The sequence below is a fragment of the Ammospiza nelsoni genome, chromosome 4 (genome assembly GCF_027579445.1).
Source record: "Ammospiza nelsoni isolate bAmmNel1 chromosome 4, bAmmNel1.pri, whole genome shotgun sequence".
Lineage (NCBI taxonomy): Eukaryota > Metazoa > Chordata > Aves > Passeriformes > Passerellidae > Ammospiza > Ammospiza nelsoni.
In genome coordinates, this window is record NC_080636.1 from 38,529,456 (window position 1) to 38,547,832 (window position 18,377).

Consider the following 18,377-nt stretch of genomic DNA (forward strand, 5'->3'; position numbering starts at 1 on the left):
GGGAGCACAGAAAACATCTCCCATCGTGTTCTGGACGTTGCACGGAGGTCTGCCAAGTGTTTGGCATAATGAAAAGAAAAGCTGTCCAAAACAGCTTTTTATCGAATATTCATGTGATTGGAAAAGTCAAGAGAATAGTAAGGTACTGTTTTCTATCAGTTGGCAAGTTGAGCACACAATCCAAGTGTTGTACAGTTTCTTTCTTAACCTTTCCCATGCTGCCGCTCTCTCCGGCTCCCGGAGCCCAAGAAGCGGCTTCTTCGCGCAAAGACGATTGTACCGCTCACAGTGCTCTCTTAGCGCGGCTTCTGCCGAAAGAAGCCCGGGAGCGGCGCTTAGCTCCGGAGAGCATCGTCCCTTCGTCTTTAGCGTCTTTTGTGGTCTACATTTTAGCAGATAGCTTTTCCACTCTGTCTGGCAAGGAAAACCTGCGGGAGCACAGAAAACATCTCCCATCGTGTTCTGGACGTTGCACGGAGGTCTGCCATGTGTTTGGCATAAAGAAAAGAAAAGCTGTCCAAAACAGCTTCTTATCGAATATTCATGTGATTAGAAATGTCAGGAGAATGGTAAGGTACTGTTTTCTATCAGTTGGCAAGTTGAGCACACAATCCCAGTGTTGTACAGCTTCCTTCTTCACCTTTCCGATGCTGCCGCTCTCTCCGGCTCCCTGAGCCCAAGAAGCGGCTTCTTCGCGCAAAGACGATTGTACCGCTCACAGTGCTCTCTTATCGCGGCTTCTGCCGAAAGAAGCCCGGGAGCGGCGCTTAGCTCCGGAGAGCATCGTACCTTCGTCTTTAGCGTCTTTTGTAGTCTACATTTAAGCAGAAAGCTTTTCCACTCTGTCTGGCAAGGAAAACCTGCGGGAGCACAGAAAACATCTCCCATCGTGTTCTGGACGTTGCACGGAGGTCGGCCAAGTGTTTGCATGAAGAAAAGTTGTCCAAAATAACTTCCTATTGAATGTTCATGTGATTGGAAAAGTCAGGAGAATGGTAAGGTACTGTTTTCTATCAGTTGGCAAGTTGAGCACACAATCCCAGTGTTGTACAGCTTCCTTCTTCACCTTTCCGATGCTGCCGCTCTCTCCGGCTCCCGGAGCCCAAGAAGCGGCTTCTTCGCGCAAAGACGATTGTACCGCTCACATTGCTCTCTTAGCGCGGCTTCTGCCGAAAGAAGCCCGGGAGCGGCGCTTAGCTCCGGAGAGCATCGTCCCTTCGTCTTTAGCGTCTTTTGTGGTCTACATCCTAGCAGAAAGCTTTTCCACTCTGTCTGGCAAGGAAAACCTGCGGGAGCACAGAAAACATCTCCCATCGTGTTCTGGACGTTGCACGGATGTCTGCCAAGTGTTTGGCATAAAGAAAAGAAAAGCTGTCCAAAACAGCTTCTTATTGAATATTCATGTGATTAGAAAAGTCAGGAGAATTGTAAGGTACTGTTTACTATCAGTTGGCAAGTTGAGCACAGAATCCCAGTGTTGTACAGCTTCCTTCTTCACCTTTCCGATGCTGCCGCTCTCTCCGGCTCCCTGAGCCGAAGATGCGGCTTCTTCGCGCAAAGACGATTGTACCGGTCACAGTGATCTCTTAGAGCGGCTTCTGCCGAAAGAAGCCCGGGAGCGGCGCTTAGCTCCGGAGAGCATCGTACCTTCGTCTTTAGCGTCTTTTGTGGTCTACATCCTAGCAGAAAGCTTTTCCAATCTGTCTGGCAAGGAAAACCTGCGGGAGCACAGAAAACATCTCCCATCGTGTTCTGGACGTTGCACGGAAGTCTGCCAAGTGTTTGGCATAAAGAAAGGAAAAGCTGTCCAAAACAGCTTCTTATCGAATATTCATGTGATTAGAAAAGTCAGGAGAATGGTAAGGTACTGTTTACTATCAGTTGGAGAGTTGAGCACACAATCCCAGTGTTGTACAGCTTCCTTCTTCACCTTTCCCATGCTGCCGCTCTCTCCGGCTCCCGGAGCCCAAGAAGCGGCTTCTTCGCGCAAAGACGATTGTACCGCTCACAGTGCTCTCTTGGCGCGGCTTCTGCCGAAAGAAGCCCGGGAGCGGCGCTTAGCTCCGGAGAGCATCGTCCCTTTGTCTTCAGCGTCTTTTGTGGTCTACATCCTGGCAGAATGCTTTTCCACTCTGTCTGGCAAGGAAAACCTGCGGGAGCACAGAAAACATCTCCCATCGTGTTCTGGACGTTGCACGGACGTCTGTCAAGTGTTTGGCATAAAGAAAAGAAAAGCTGTGCAAAACAGCTTCTTATCGACTATTCTTGTGATTGGAAAAGTCATGACAATGGTAAAGTACTGTTTACTATCAGTTGGCAAGTTGAGCACACAATCCCAGTGTTGTACAGCTTCTTTCTTCACCTTTCCGATGCTGCCGCTCTCTCCGGCTCCCGGAGCCGAAGAAGCGACTTCTTCGCGCAAAGACGATTGTACCGCTCACAGTGCTCTCTTAGCGCGGCTTCTGCCGAAAGAAGCCCGGGAGCGGCGCTTAGCTCCGGAGAGCATCGTACCTTCGTCTTTAGCGTCTTTTGTAGTCTACATTTTAGCAGATAGCTTTTCCACTCTGTCTGGCAAGGAATACCTGCGGGAGCACAGGAAACATCTCCCATTGTGTTCTGGACATTGCACGGAGGTCAGCCAACTGTTTGCATGAAGAAAAGAAAAGATGTCCAAAATAACTTCCTATCGAATGTTCATGGGATTGGAAAAGTCAGGAGAATGGTAAGGTACTGTTTTCTATCAGTTGGCAAGTTGAGCACACAATCCCAGTGTTGTACAGCTTCCTTCTTCACCTTTCCCATGCTGCCGCTCTCTCCGGCTCCCGGAGCCCAAGAAGAGGCTTCTTTGCGCAAAGACGATTGTACCGCTCACAGTGCTCTCTTAGCGCCGCTTCTGCCGAAAGAAGCCCGGGAGCGGCGCTTAGCTCCGGAGAGCATCGTCCCTTCGTCTTTAGCGTCTTTTGTGGTCTACATCCGAGCAGAAAGCTTTTCCACTCTGTCTGGCAAGGAAAACCTGCGGGAGCACAGAAAACATCTCCCATTGTGTTCTGGACGTTGCACGGAGGTCTGCCATGTGTTTGGCATAAAAAAAGGAAAAGCTGTCCAAAACAGCTTCTTATTGAATATTCATGTGATTAGAAAAGTCAGGAGAATGGTAAGGTACTGTTTTCTATCAGTTGGCAAGTTCAGCACACAATCCCAGTGTTGTACAACTACCTTCTTCACCTTTCCGATGCTGCCGCTCTCTCCGGCTCCCGGAGCCAAAGAAGCGGCTACTTCGCGCAAAGACGATTGTACCGCTCACAGTGCTCTCTTAGCGCAGCTTCTGCCGAAAGAAGCCCGGGAGCGGCGCTTAGCTCCGGAGAGCATCGTCCCTTCGTCTTTAGCGTCTTTTGTGGTCTACATCCTAGCAGAAAACTTTTCCACTCTGTCTGGCAAGGAAAACCTGCGGGAGCACAGGAAACATCTCCCATCGTGTTCTGGACGTTGCACGGAGGTCTGCCAAGTGTTTGGCATAAAGAAAAGAAAAGCTGTCCAAAACAGCTTCTTATCGAATATTCATGTAATTAGAAAAGTCAGGAGAATGGTAAGGTACTGTTTTCTATCAGTTGGCAAGTTGAGCACACAATCCCAGTGTTGTACAGCTTCTTTCTTCACCTTTCCCATGCTGCCGATCTCTCCGGCTCCGGGAGCCAAGAAGCGGCTTCTTCGCGCAAAGACGATTGTACCGCTCACAGTGCTCTCTTAGCGCGGCTTCTGCCGAAAGACGCCCGGTAGCGGCGCATAGCTCTGGAGAGCATCGTCCTTTCGTCTTTAGCGTCTTTTGTGGTCTACATCCTAGCAGAAAGCTTTTCCACTCTGTCTGGCAAGGAAAACCTGCGGGAGCGCAGAAAACATCTCCCATCGTGTTCTGGACATTGCACGGAGGTCTGCCAAGTGTTTGGCATAAAGATAGGAAAAGCTGTCCAAAACACATTCTTATCGAATATTCATGTGATTAGAAAAGTCAGGAGAATGGTAAGGTGCTGTTTTCTGTCAGTTGGCAAGCTGCGCACACAATCCCAGTGTTGTACAGCGTCCTTCTTCACCTTTCCGATGCTGCCGCTCTCTCCGGCTCTTGGAGCACAAGAAGCGGCTTCTTCGCGCAAAGACGATTGTACCGCTCACAGTGCTCTCTTAGCCCGGCTTCTGCCGAACGAAGCCCAGGAGCGGCGCTTAGCTCCGGAGAGCAGCGTCCCTTCGTCTTTAGCGTCTTTTGTAGTCTACATTTTAGCAGATAGCGTTTCCACTCTGTCTGGCAAGGAAAACCTGCGGGAGAACAGAAAACATCTCCCATCGTGTTCTAGACATTGCACGGAAGTCTGCCAAGTGTTTCAATGAAGAAAAGAAAAGTTGTCCAAAACAACTTCTTATCGAATATTGATGTGATTGGAAAAGTCAGGAGAATGGTAAGGTACCGTTTTCTATCAGTTGGCAAGTTGAGCACACGATCCCAGTGTTGTACAGCTTCTTTCTTCACCTTTCCGATGCTGCCGCTCTCTACTGCTCCCGGAGCCGAAGAAGCGGCTTCTTCGCGCAAAGACGATTGTACCGGTCCCAGTGCTCTCTTACTGCGGCTTCTGCCGAAAGAAGCCCGGAAGCGGCGCTTAACTCCGGAGAGCATCGTACCTTCGTCTTTAGCGTCTTTTGTGGTCTACATCCTAGCAGAAAGCTTTTCCACTCTGTCTGGTAAGGAAAACCTGCGGGAGCAGAGAAAACATCTCCCATCGTGTTCTGGACGTTGCACGGAAGTCTGCCAAGTGTTTGGCATAAAGAAAAGAAAAACTGTCCAAAGCAGCTTCTTATCGAATATTCATGTGACTGGAAAAGTCAGGAGAATGGTACGGTACTGTTTTCTATCAGTTGGCAAGTTGAGCACACAATCCCAGTGTTGTACAGCTTCCTTCTTCACCTTTCCCATGCTGCCGCTCTCTCCGGCTCCCGGAGCCCAAGAAGCGGCTTCTTCACGCAAAGACGATTGTACCGGTCACAGTGCTCTCTTAGCGCCCCTTCTGCCGAAAGACGCCCGGGAGCGGCGCATAGCTCCGGAGAGCATCGTCCCTTCGTCTTTAGCGTCTTTTGTGGTCTACATCCTAGCAGAAAGCTTTTCCACTCTGTCTGGCAAGGAAAACCTGCGGGAGCACAGAAAACATCTCCCATCGTGTTCTGGACGTTGCACGGAGGTCTGCCATGTGTTTGGCAAAAAGAAAAGAAAAGCTGTCCAAAGCAGCTTCTTATCGAATATTCATGTGACTGGAAATGTCAGGAGAATGGTAAGGTACTCTTTTCTATCAGTTGGCAAGTTGAGCACACGATCCCAGTGTTGTACAGCTTCTTTCTTCACCTTTCTGATGCTGCCGCTCTCTCCTGCTCCCGGAGCCGAAGAAGCGGCTTCTTCGCGCAAAGACGATTTTACCGGTCCCAGTGCTCTCTTAGTGCCGCTTCTGCCGAAAGAAGCCTGGAAGCGGCGCTTAACTCCGGAGAGCATCGTACCTTCGTCTTTAGCGTCTTTTGTGGTCTACATCCTAGCAGAAAGCTTTTCCACTCTGTCTGGCAAGGAAAACCTGCGGGAGCACAGAAAACATCTCCCATCGTGTTCTGGACGTTGCACGGAAGTCTGCCAAGTGTTTGGCATAAAGAAAAGAAAAGCTGTCCAAAACAGCTTCTTATCGAATATTCATGTGATTGGAAATGTCAGGAGAATGGTAAGGTACTGTTTTCTATCAGTTGGCAAGTTGAGCACACAATCCCAGTGTTGTACAGCTTCCTTCTTCACCTTTCCGATGCTGCCGCTCTCTCCGGCTCCCGGAGCCGAAGATGCGGCTTCTTCGCGCAAAGACGATTGTACCGGTCCCAGTGCTCTCTTAGCGCGGTTTCTGCCGAAAGAAGGCCGGGAGCGGCGCTTAGCTCCGGAGAGCATCGTCCCTTCGTCTTTAGCGGCTTTTGTGGTCTACATCCTAGCAGAAAGCTTTTCCACTCTGTCTGGCAAGGAAAACCTGCGGGAGCACAGAAAACATCTCCCATCGTGTTCTGGACGTTGCACGGAGGTCTGCCAAGTGTTAAGCATAAAGAAAAGAAAAGCTGTCCAAAGCAGCTTCTTATCGAATATTCATGTGAATAGAAAAGTCAGCAGAATGGTAAGGTACTGTTTTCTATCAGTTGGCAAGCGGCGCACACAATCACAGTGTTGTACAGCTTCTTTCTCCACCTTTCCGATGCTGCCGCTCTCTCCGGCTCCCGGAGCCGAAGAAGCGGCTTCTTCGCGCAAAGACGATTGTACCGGTCACAGTGCTCTCTTAGCGCCGCTTCTGCCGAAAGACGCCCGGGAGCGGCGCATAGCTCCGGAGAGCATCGTACCTTCGTCTTTAGCGTCTTTTGTGGTCTACATCCTAGCAGAGAGCTTTTCCACTCTGTCTGGCAAGGAAAACCTGCGGGAGCACAGAAAACATCTCCCATCGTGTTCTGGACGTTGCACGGTGGTGTGCCTAGTGTTTCAATGAAGAAAAGAAAAGTTGTCCAAAACAGCTTCTTATCGAATATTGATGTGATTGGAAAAGTCAGGAGAATGGTAACGTACTGTTTTCTATCAGTTGGCAAGTTGAGCACACAATCCCAGTGTTGTACAGCTTCTTTCTTCACCTTTCCGATGCTGCCGCTCTCTCCTGCTCCCGGAGCCGAAGAAGCGGCTTCTTCGCGCAAAGACGATTGTACCGGTCCCAGTGCTCTCTTACTGCGGCTTCTGCCGAAAGACGCCCGGGAGCGGCGCTTAACTCCGGAGAGCATCGTAACTTCGTCTTTAGCGTCTTTTGTGGTCTACATCCTAGCAGAAAGCTTTTCCACTCTGTCTGGCAAGGAAAACCTGCGGGAGCACAGAAAACATCTCCTATCGTGTTCTGGACGTTGCACGGAGGTCGGCCAAGTGTTTGCATGAAGAAAAGTTGTCCAAAATAACTTCCTATTGAATGTTCATGTGATTGGAAAAGTCAGGAGAATGGTAAGGTACTGTTTTCTATCAGTTGGCAAGTTGAGCACACAATCCCAGTGTTGTACAGCTTCCTTCTTCACCTTTCCGATGCTGCCGCTCTCTCCGGCTCCCGGAGCCCAAGAAGCGGCTTCTTCGCGCAAAGACGATTGTACCGCTCACAATGCTCTCTTAGCGCGGCTTCTGCCGAAAGAAGCCCGGGAGCGGCGCTTAGTTCCGGAGAGCATCGTACCTTCGTCTTTAGCGGCTTTTGTGGTCTACATCCTAGCAGAAAACATTTCCACTCTGTCTGGCAAGGAAAACCTGCGGGAGCACAGAAAACATCTCCCATCGTGTTCTGGACGTTGCACGGAGGTCTGCCAAGTGTTTCAATGAAGAAAAGAAAAGTTGTCCAAAACAACTTCTTATCGAATATTGATGTGATTGGAAAAGTCAGGAGAATGGTAAGGTACTGTTTTCTATCAGTTGGCAAGTTGAGCACACAATCCCAGTGTTGTACAGCTTCCTTCTTCACCTTTCCGATGCTGCCGCTCTCTCCGGCTCCCGGAGCCCAAGAAGCGGCTTCTTCGCGCAAAGACGATTGTACCGGTCACAGTGCTCTCTTAGCGCGGCTTCGGCCGAAAGACGCCCGGGAGCGGCGCATAGCTCCGGAGAGCATCGTCCCTTCGTCTTTAGCGTCTTTTGTGGTCTACATCCTAGCAGAAAGCTTTTCCACTCTGTCTGGCAAGGAAAACCTGCGGGAGCACAGAAAACATCTCCCATCGTGTTCTGGACGTTGCACGGAGGTCTGCCAAGTGTTTGGCAAAAAGAAAAGAAAAGCTGTCCAAAGCAGCTTCTTATCGAATATTCATGTGACTGGAAATGTCAGGAGAATGGTAAGGTACTGTTTTCTATCAGTTGGCAAGTTGAGCACACGATCCCAGTGTTGTACAGCTTCTTTCTTCACCTTTCCAATGCTGCCGCTCTCTCCTGCTCCCGGAGCCGAAGAAGCGGCTTCTTCGCGCAAAGACGATTGTACCGCTCACAGTGCTCTCTTAGTGCCGCTTCTGCCGAAAGAAGCCCGGAAGCGGCGCTTAACTCCGGAGAGCATCGTCCCTTCGTCTTTAGCGTCTTTTGTGGTCTACATCCTAGCAGAAAGCTTTTCCACTCTGTCTGGCAAGGAAAACCTGCGGGAGCACAGAAAACATCTCCCATCGTGTTCTGGACGTTGCACGGAAGTCTGCCAAGTGTTTGGCATAAAGAAAAGAAAAGCTGTCCAAAACAGCTTCTTATCGAATATTCATGTGACTGGAAAAGTCAGGAGAATGGTAAGGTACTGTTTTCTATCAGTTGGCAAGTTCAGCACACAATCCCAGTGTTGTACAGCTTCCTTCTTCACCTTTCCCATGCTGCCGCTCTCTCCGGCTCCCGGAGCCCAAGAAGCGGCTTCTTCGCGCAAAGACGATTGTACCGGTCACAGTGCTCTCTTAGCGCGGCTTCTGCCGAAAGACGCCCGGGAGCGGCGCATAGCTCCGGAGAGCATCGTCCCTTCGTCTTTAGCGTCTTTTGTGGTCTACATCCTAGCAGAAAGCTTTTCCACTCTGTCTGGCAAGGAAAACCTGCGGGAGCACAGAAAACATCTCCCATCGTGTTCTGGACGTTGCACGGAGGTCTGCCAAGTGTTTGGCAAAAAGAAAAGAAAAGCTGTCCAAAGCAGCTTCTTATCGAATATTCATGTGACTGGAAATGTCAGGAGAATGGTAAGGTACTGTTTTCTATCAGTTGGCAAGTTGAGCACACAATCCCAGTGTTGTACAGGTTCTTTCTCCACCTTTCCGTTCATGCCGCTCTCTCCGGCTCCCGGAGCCGAAGAAGCGGCTTCTTCGCACAAAGACGATTGTACCGGTCCCAGTGCTCTCTTAGCGCCGCTTCTGCCGAAAGAAGCCCGGGAGCGGCGCTTAGCTCCGGAGAGCATCGTACCTTCGTCTTTAGCGGCTTTTGTGGTCTACATCCTAGCAGAAAACATTTCCACTCTGTCTGGCAAGGAAAACCTGCGGGAGCACAGAAAACATCTCCCATCGTGTTCTGGACGTTGCACGGAAGTCTGCCAAGTGTTTGGCATAAAGAAAGGAAAAGCTGTCCAAAACAGCTTCTTATCGAATATTCATGTGATTGGAAATGTCAGGAGAATGGTAAGGTACTGTTTTCTATCAGTTGGCAAGTTGAGCACACAATCCCAGTGTTGTACAGCTTCTTTCTTCACCTTTCCCATGCTGCCGCTCTCTCCGGCTCCCGGAGCTGAAGATGCGGCTTCTTCGCGCAAAGGCGATTGTACCGGTCCCAGTGCTCTCTTAGCGCCGCTTCTGCCGAAAGAAGCCCGGGAGCGGCGCTTAGCTCCGGAGAGCATCGTACCTTCGTCTTTAGCGGCTTTTGTGGTCTACATCCTAGCAGAAAGCTTTTCCACTCTGTCTGGTAAGGAAAACCTGCGGGAGCACAGAAAACATCTCCCATCGTGTTCTGGACGTTGCACGGAGGTCTGCCAAGTGTTTCAATGAAGAAAAGAAAAGTTGTCCAAAACAGCTTCTTATCGAATATTGATGTGATTGGAAAAGTCAGGAGAATGGTAAGGTACTGTTTTCTATCAGTTGGCAAGTTGAGCACACGATCCCAGTGTTGTACAGCTTCTTTCTTCACCTTTCCGATGCTGCCGCTCTCTCCTGCTCCCGGAGCCGAAGAAGCGGCTTCTTCGCGCAAAGACGATTGTCCCGGTCACAGTGCTCTCTTAGCGCCGCTTCTGCCGAAAGAAGCCCGGGAGCGGCGCATAGCTCCGGAGAGCATCGTCCCTTCGTCTTTAGCGTCTTTTGTGGTCTACATCCTAGCAGAAAGCTTTTCCACTCTGTCTGGCAAGGAAAACCTGCGGGAGCACAGAAAACATCTCCCATCGTGTTCTGGACGTTGCACGGAAGTCTGCCAAGTGTTTGGCATAAAGAAAGGAAAAGCTGTCCAAAACAGCTTCTTATCGAATATTCATGTGATTGGAAATGTCAGGAGAATGGTAAGGTACTGTTTTCTATCAGTTGGCAAGTTGAGCACACAATCCCAGTGTTGTACAGCTTCCTTCTCCACCTTTCCGATGCTGCCGCTCTCTCCGGCTCCCGGAGCCGAAGAAGCGGCTTCTTCGCGCAAAGACGATTGTACCGGTCCCAGTGATCTCTTAGCGCGGCTTCTGCCGAAAGACGCCCGGGAGCGGCGCTTAGCTCCGGAGAGCATCGTACCTTCGTCTTTAGCGGCTTTTGTGGTCTACATCCTAGCTGAAAACATTTCCATTCTGTCTGGCAAGGAAAACCTGCGGGAGCACAGAAAACATCTCCCATCGTGTTCTGGACGTTGCACGGAGGTCTGCCAAGTGTTTCAATGAAGAAAAGAAAAGTTGTCCAAAACAACTTCTTATCGAATATTGATGTGATTGGAAAAGTCAGGAGAATGGTAAGGTACTGTTTTCTATCAGTTGGCAAGTTGAGCACACAATCCCAGTGTTGTACAGCTTCTTTCTTCACCTTTCCGATGCTGCCGCTCTCTCCTGCTCCCGGAGCCGAAGAAGCGGCTTCTTCGCGCAAAGACGATTGTACCGCTCACAGTGCTCTCTTAGTGCCGCTTCTGCCGAAAGAAGCCCGGAAGCGGCGCTTAACTCCGGAGAGCATCGTACCTTCGTCTTTAGCGTCTTTTGTGGTCTACATCCTAGCAGAAAGCTTTTCCACTCTGTCTGGCAAGGAAAACCTGCGGGAGCACAGAAAACATCTCCCATCATGTTCTGGACGTTGCACGGAAGTCTGCCAAGTGTTTGGCATAAAGAAAAGAAAAACTGTCCAAAACAGCTTCTTATCGAATATTCATGTGACTGGAAAAGTCAGGAGAATGGTAAGGTACTGTTTTCTATCAGTTGGCAAGTTCAGCACACAATCCCAGTGTTGTACAGCTTCCTTCTTCACCTTTCCGATGCTGCCGCTCTCTCCGGCTCCCGGAGCCCAAGAAGCGGCTTCTTCGCGCAAAGACGATTGTACCGGTCACAGTGCTCTCTTAGCGCGGCTTCTGCCGAAAGACGCCCGGGAGCGGCGCATAGCTCCGGAGAGCATCGTCCCTTCGTCTTTAGCGTCTTTTGTGGTCTACATCCTAGCAGAAAGCTTTTCCACTCTGTCTGGCAAGGAAAACCTGCGGGAGCACAGAAAACATCTCCCATCGTGTTCTGGACGTTGCACGGAGGTCTGCCAAGTGTTTGGCAAAAAGAAAAGAAAAGCTGTCCAAAACAGCTTCTTATCGAATATTCATGTGACTGGAAAAGTCAGGAGAATGGTAAGGTACTGTTTTCTATCAGTTGGCAAGTTGAGCACACAATCCCAGTGTTGTACAGCTTCCTTCTTCACCTTTCCGATGCTGCCGCTCTCTCCGGCTCCCGGAGCCCAAGAAGCGGCTTCTTCGCGCAAAGACGATTGTACCGGTCACAGTGCTCTCTTAGCGCCCCTTCTGCCGAAAGACGCCCGGGAGCGGCGCATAGCTCCGGAGAGCATCGTCCCTTCGTCTTTAGCGTCTTTTGTGGTCTACATCCTAGCAGAAAGCTTTTCCACTCTGTCTGGCAAGGAAAACCTGCGGGAGCACAGAAAACATCTCCCATCGTGTTCTGGACGTTGCACGGACGTCTGCCAAGTGTTTGGCAAAAAGAAAAGAAAAGCTGTCCAAAGCAGCTTCTTATCGAATATTCATGTGACTGGAAATGTCAGGAGAATGGTAAGGTACTGTTTTCTATCAGTTGGCAAGTTGAGCACACAATCCCAGTGTTGTACAGCTTCCTTCTCCACCTTTCCGATGCTGCCGCTCTCTCCGGCTCCCGGAGCCGAAGAAGCGGCTTCTTCGCGCAAAGACGATTGTACCGGTCCCAGTGATCTCTTAGCGCGGCTTCTGCCGAAAGACGCCCGGGAGCGGCGCTTAGCTCCGGAGAGCATCGTACCTTCGTCTTTAGCGGCTTTTGTGGTCTACATCCTAGCTGAAAACATTTCCACTCTGTCTGGCAAGGAAAACCTGCGGGAGCACAGAAAACATCTCCCATCGTGTTCTGGACGTTGCACAGAGGTCTGCCAAGTGTTCGACAAGAAGAAAAGAAAAGTTGTCCAAAACAGCTTCTTATCGAATATTGATGTGATTGGAAATGTGAGGAGAATGGTAAGGTACTGTTTTCTATCAGTTGGCAAGTTGAGCACACGATCCCAGTGTTGTACAGCTTCTTTCTTCACCTTTCCGATGCTGCCGCTCTCTCCGGCTCCCGGAGCCGAAGAAGCGGCTTCTTCGCGCAAAGACGATTGTACCGGTCACAGTGCTCTCTTAGCGCCGCTTCTGCCGAAAGATGCCCGGAAGCGGCGCTTAACTCCGGAGAGCATTGTAACTTCGTCTTTAGCGTCTTTTGTGGTCTACATCCTAGCAGAAAGCTTTTCCACTCTGTCTGGCAAGGAAAACCTGCGGGAGCACAGAAAACATCTCCCATCGTGTTCTGGACGTTGCACGGAAGTCTGCCAAGTGTTTGGCATAAAGAAAAGAAAAGCTGTCCAAAACAGCTTCTTATCGAATATTCATGTGACTGGAAATGTCAGGAGAATGGTAAGGTACTGTTTTCTATCAGTTGGCAAGTTCAGCACACAATCCCAGTGTTGTACAGCTTCCTTCTTCACCTTTCCGATGCTGCCGCTCTCTCCGGCTCCCGGAGCCGAAGATGCGGCTTCTTCGCGCAAAGACGATTGTACCGGTCCCAGTGCTCTCTTAGCGCCGCTTCTGCCGAAAGAAGCCCGGGAGCTGCGCTTAGTTCCGGAGAGCATCGTACCTTCGTCTTTAGCGGCTTTTGTGGTCTACATCCTAGCAGAAAACATTTCCACTCTGTCTGGTAAGGAAAACCTGCGGGAGCACAGAAAACATCTCCCATCGTGTTCTGGACGTTGCACGGAGGTCTGCCAAGTGTTTCAATGAAGAAAAGAAAAGTTGTCCAAAACAACTTCTTATCGAATATTGATGTGATTGGAAAAGTCAGGAGAATGGTAAGGTACTGTTTTCTATCAGTTGGCAAGTTGAGCACACAATCCCAGTGTTGTACAGCTTCTTTCTTCACCTTTCCGATGCTGCCGCTCTCTCCTGCTCCCGGAGCCGAAGAAGCGGCTTCTTCGCGCAAAGACGATTGTACCGCTCACAGTGCTCTCTTAGTGCCGCTTCTGCCGAAAGAAGCCCGGAAGCGGCGCTTAACTCCGGAGAGCATCGTACCTTCGTCTTTAGCGTCTTTTGTGGTCTACATCCTAGCAGAAAGCTTTTCCACTCTGTCTGGCAAGGAAAACCTGCGGGAGCACAGAAAACATCTCCCATCGTGTTCTGGACGTTGCACGGAAGTCTGCCAAGTGTTTGGCATAAAGAAAAGAAAAACTGTCCAAAACAGCTTCTTATCGAATATTCATGTGACTGGAAAAGTCAGGAGAATGGTAAGGTACTGTTTTCTATCAGTTGGCAAGTTCAGCACACAATCCCAGTGTTGTACAGCTTCCTTCTTCACCTTTCCGATGCTGCCGCTCTCTCCGGCTCCCGGAGCCCAAGAAGCGGCTTCTTCGCGCAAAGACGATTGTACCGGTCACAGTGCTCTCTTAGCGCGGCTTCTGCCGAAAGACGCCCGGGAGCGGCGCATAGCTCCGGAGAGCATCGTCCCTTCGTCTTTAGCGTCTTTTGTGGTCTACATCCTAGCAGAAAGCTTTTCCACTCTGTCTGGCAAGGAAAACCTGCGGGAGCACAGAAAACATCTCCCATCGTGTTCTGGACGTTGCACGGAGGTCTGCCAAGTGTTTGGCAAAAAGAAAAGAAAAGCTGTCCAAAGCAGCTTCTTATCGAATATTCATGTGACTGGAAATCTCAGGAGAATGGTAAGGTACTGTTTTCTATCAGTTGGCAAGTTGAGCACACGATCCCAGTGTTGTACAGCTTCTTTCTTCACCTTTCCAATGCTGCCGCTCTCTCCGGCTCCCGGAGCCGAAGAAGCGGCTTCTTCGCGCAAAGACGATTGTACCGCTCACAGTGCTCTCTTAGTGCCGCTTCTGCCGAAAGAAGCCCGGAAGCGGCGCTTAACTCCGGAGAGCATCGTACCTTCGTCTTTAGCGTCTTTTGTGGTCTACATCCTAGCAGAAAGCTTTTCCACTCTGTCTGGCAAGGAAAACCTGCGGGAGCACAGAAAACATCTCCCATCGTGTTCTGGACGTTGCACGGAAGTCTGCCAAGTGTTTGGCATAAAGAAAAGAAAAGCTGTCCAAAACAGCTTCTTATCGAATATTCATGTGACTGGAAAAGTCAGGAGAATGGTAAGGTACTGTTTTCTATCATTTGGCAAGTTCAGCACACAATCCCAGTGTTGTACAGCTTCCTTCTTCACCTTTCCCATGCTGCCGCTCTCTCCGGCTCCCGGAGCCCAAGAAGCGGCTTCTTCGCGCAAAGACGATTGTACCGGTCACAGTGCTCTCTTAGCGCGGCTTCTGCCGAAAGACGCCCGGGAGCGGCGCATAGCTCCGGAGAGCATCGTCCCTTCGTCTTTAGCGTCTTTTGTGGTCTACATCCTAGCAGAAAGCTTTTCCACTCTGTCTGGCAAGGAAAACCTGCGGGAGCACAGAAAACATCTCCCATCGTGTTCTGGACGTTGCACGGAGGTCTGCCAAGTGTTTGGCAAAAAGAAAAGAAAAGCTGTCCAAAGCAGCTTCTTATCGAATATTCATGTGACTGGAAATGTCAGGAGAATGGTAAGGTACTGTTTTCTATCAGTTGGCAAGTTGAGCACACAATCCCAGTGTTGTACAGGTTCTTTCTCCACCTTTCCGTTCATGCCGCTCTCTCCGGCTCCCGGAGCCGAAGAAGCGGCTTCTTCGCACAAAGACGATTGTACCGGTCCCAGTGCTCTCTTAGCGCCGCTTCTGCCGAAAGAAGCCCGGGAGCGGCGCTTAGCTCCGGAGAGCATCGTACCTTTCTCTTTAGCGGCTTTTGTGGTCTACATCCTAGCAGAAAACATTTCCACTCTGTCTGGCAAGGAAAACCTGCGGGAGCACAGAAAACATCTCCCATCGTGTTCTGGACGTTGCACGGAGGTCTGCCAAGTGTTCGACAAGAAGAAAAGAAAAGTTGTCGAAAACAGCTTCTTATCGAATATTGATGTGATTGGAAATGTCAGGAGAATGGTAAGGTACTGTTTTCTATCAGTTGGCAAGTTGAGCACACGATCCCAGTGTTGTACAGCTTCTTTCTTCACCTTTCCGATGCTGCCGCTCTCTCCGGCTCCCGGAGCCCAAGAAGCGGCTTCTTCGCGCAAAGACGATTGTACCGCTCACAGTGCTCTCTTAGCGCCGCTTCTGCCGAAAGAAGCCCGGAAGCGGCGCTTAACTCCGGAGAGCATCGTAACTTCGTCTTTAGCGTCTTTTGTGGTCTACATCCTAGCAGAAAGCTTTTCCACTCTGTCTGGCAAGGAAAACCTGCGGGAGCACAGAAAACATCTCCCATCGTGTTCTGGACGTTGCACGGAAGTCTGCCAAGTGTTTGGCATAAAGAAAAGAAAAGCTGTCCAAAACAGCTTCTTATCGAATATTCATGTGATTGGAAAAGTCAGGAGAATGGTAAGGTACTGTTTTCTATCAGTTGGCAAGTTGAGCACACAATCCCAGTGTTGTACAGCTTCCTTCTCCACCTTTCCGATGCTGCCGCTCTCTCCGGCTCCCGGAGCCGAAGAAGCGGCTTCTTCGCGCAAAGACGATTGTACCGGTCCCAGTGATCTCTTAGCGCGGCTTCTGCCGAAAGAAGCCCGGGAGCGGCGCTTAGCTCCGGAGAGCATCGTACCTTCGTCTTTAGCGGCTTTTTTGGTCTACATCCTAGCTGAAAACATTTCCACTCTGTCTGGCAAGGAAAACCTGCGGGAGCACAGAAAACATCTCCCATCGTGTTCTGGACGTTGCACGGAGGTCTGCCAAGTGTTCGACAAGAAGAAAAGAAAAGTTGTCCAAAACAGCTTCTTATCGAATATTGATGTGATTGGAAATGTCAGGAGAATGGTAAGGTACTGTTTTCTATCAGTTGGCAAGTTGAGCACACGATCCCAGTGTTGTACAGCTTCTTTCTTCACCTTTCCGATGCTGCCGCTCTCTCCGGCTCCCGGAGCCGAAGAAGCGGCTTCTTCGCGCAAAGACGATTGTACCGGTCCCAGTGCTCTCTTAGCGCCGCTTCTGCCGAAAGATGCCCGGAAGCGGCGCTTAACTCCGGAGAGCATCGTAACTTCGTCTTTAGCGTCTTTTGTGGTCTACATCCTAGCAGAAAGCTTTTCCACTCTGTCTGGCAAGGAAAACCTGCGGGAGCACAGAAAACATCTCCCATCGTGTTCTGGACGTTGCACGGAAGTCTGCCAAGTGTTTGGCATAAAGAAAAGAAAAGCTGTCCAAAACAGCTTCTTATCGAATATTCATGTGACTGGAAAAGTCAGGAGAATGGTAAGGTACTGTTTTCTATCAGTTGGCAAGTTCAGCACACAATCCCAGTGTTGTACAGCTTCCTTCTTCACCTTTCCGATGCTGCCGCTCTCTCCGGCTCCCGGAGCCGAAGATGCGGCTTCTTCGCGCAAAGACGATTGTACCGGTCCCAGTGCTCTCTTAGCGCCGCTTCTGCCGAAAGAAACCCGGGAGCGGCGCTTAGTTCCGGAGAGCATCGTACCTTCGTCTTTAGCGGCTTTTGTGGTCTACATCCTAGCAGAAAACATTTCCACTCTGTCTGGTAAAGAAAAACCTGCGGGAGCACAGAAAACATCTCCCATCGTGTTCTGGACGTTGCACGGAGGTCTGCCAAGTGTTTCAATGAAGAAAAGAAAAGTTGTCCAAAACAACTTCTTATCGAATATTGATGTGATTGGAAAAGTCAGGAGAATGGTAAGGTACTGTTTTCTATCAGTTGGCAAGTTGAGCACACAATCCCAGTGTTGTACAGCTTCTTTCTTCACCTTTCCGATGCTGCCGCTCTCTCCTGCTCCCGGAGCCGAAGAAGCGGCTTCTTCGCGCAAAGACGATTGTACCGCTCACAGTGCTCTCTTAGTGCCGCTTCTGCCGAAAGAAGCCCGGAAGCGGCGCTTAACTCCGGAGAGCATCGTACCTTCGTCTTTAGCGTCTTTTGTGGTCTACATCCTAGCAGAAAGCTTTTCCACTCTGTCTGGCAAGGAAAACCTGCGGGAGCACAGAAAACATCTCCCATCGTGTTCTGGACGTTGCACGGAAGTCTGCCAAGTGTTTGGCATAAAGAAAAGAAAAACTGTCCAAAACAGCTTCTTATCGAATATTCATGTGACTGGAAAAGTCAGGAGAATGGTAAGGTACTGTTTTCTATCAGTTGGCAAGTTCAGCACACAATACCAGTGTTGTACAGCTTCCTTCTTCACCTTTCCGATGCTGCCGCTCTCTCCGGCTCCCGGAGCCCAAGAAGCGGCTTCTTCGCGCAAAGACGATTGTACCGGTCACAGTGCTCTCTTAGCGCGGCTTCTGCCGAAAGACGCCCGGGAGCGGCGCATAGCTCCGGAGAGCATCGTCCCTTCGTCTTTAGCGTCTTTTGTGGTCTACATCCTAGCAGAAAGCTTTTCCACTCTGTCTGGCAAGGAAAACCTGCGGGAGCACAGAAAACATCTCCCATCGTGTTCTGGACGTTGCACGGAGGTCTGCCAAGTGTTTGGCAAAAAGAAAAGAAAAGCTGTCCAAAGCAGCTTCTTATCGAATATTCATGTGACTGGAAATGTCAGGAGAATGGTAAGGTACTGTTTTCTATCAGTTGGCAAGTTGAGCACACGATCCCAGTGTTGTACAGCTTCTTTCTTCACCTTTCCAATGCTGCCGCTCTCTCCTGCTCCCGGAGCCGAAGAAGCGGCTTCTTCGCGCAAAGACGATTGTACCGCTCACAGTGCTCTCTTAGTGCCGCTTCTGCCGAAAGAAGCCCGGAAGCGGCGCTTAACTCCGGAGAGCATCGTACCTTCGTCTTTAGCGTCTTTTGTGGTCTACATCCTAGCAGAAAGCTTTTCCACTCTGTCTGGCAAGGAAAACCTGCGGGAGCACAGAAAACATCTCCCATCGTGTTCTGGACGTTGCACGGAAGTCTGCCAAGTGTTTGGCATAAAGAAAAGAAAAGCTGTCCAAAACAGCTTCTTATCGAATATTCATGTGACTGGAAAAGTCAGGAGAATGGTAAGGTACTGTTTTCTATCAGTTGGCAAGTTCAGCACACAATCCCAGTGTTGTACAGCTTCCTTCTTCACCTTTCCGATGCTGCCGCTCTCTCCGGCTCCCGGAGCCCAAGAAGC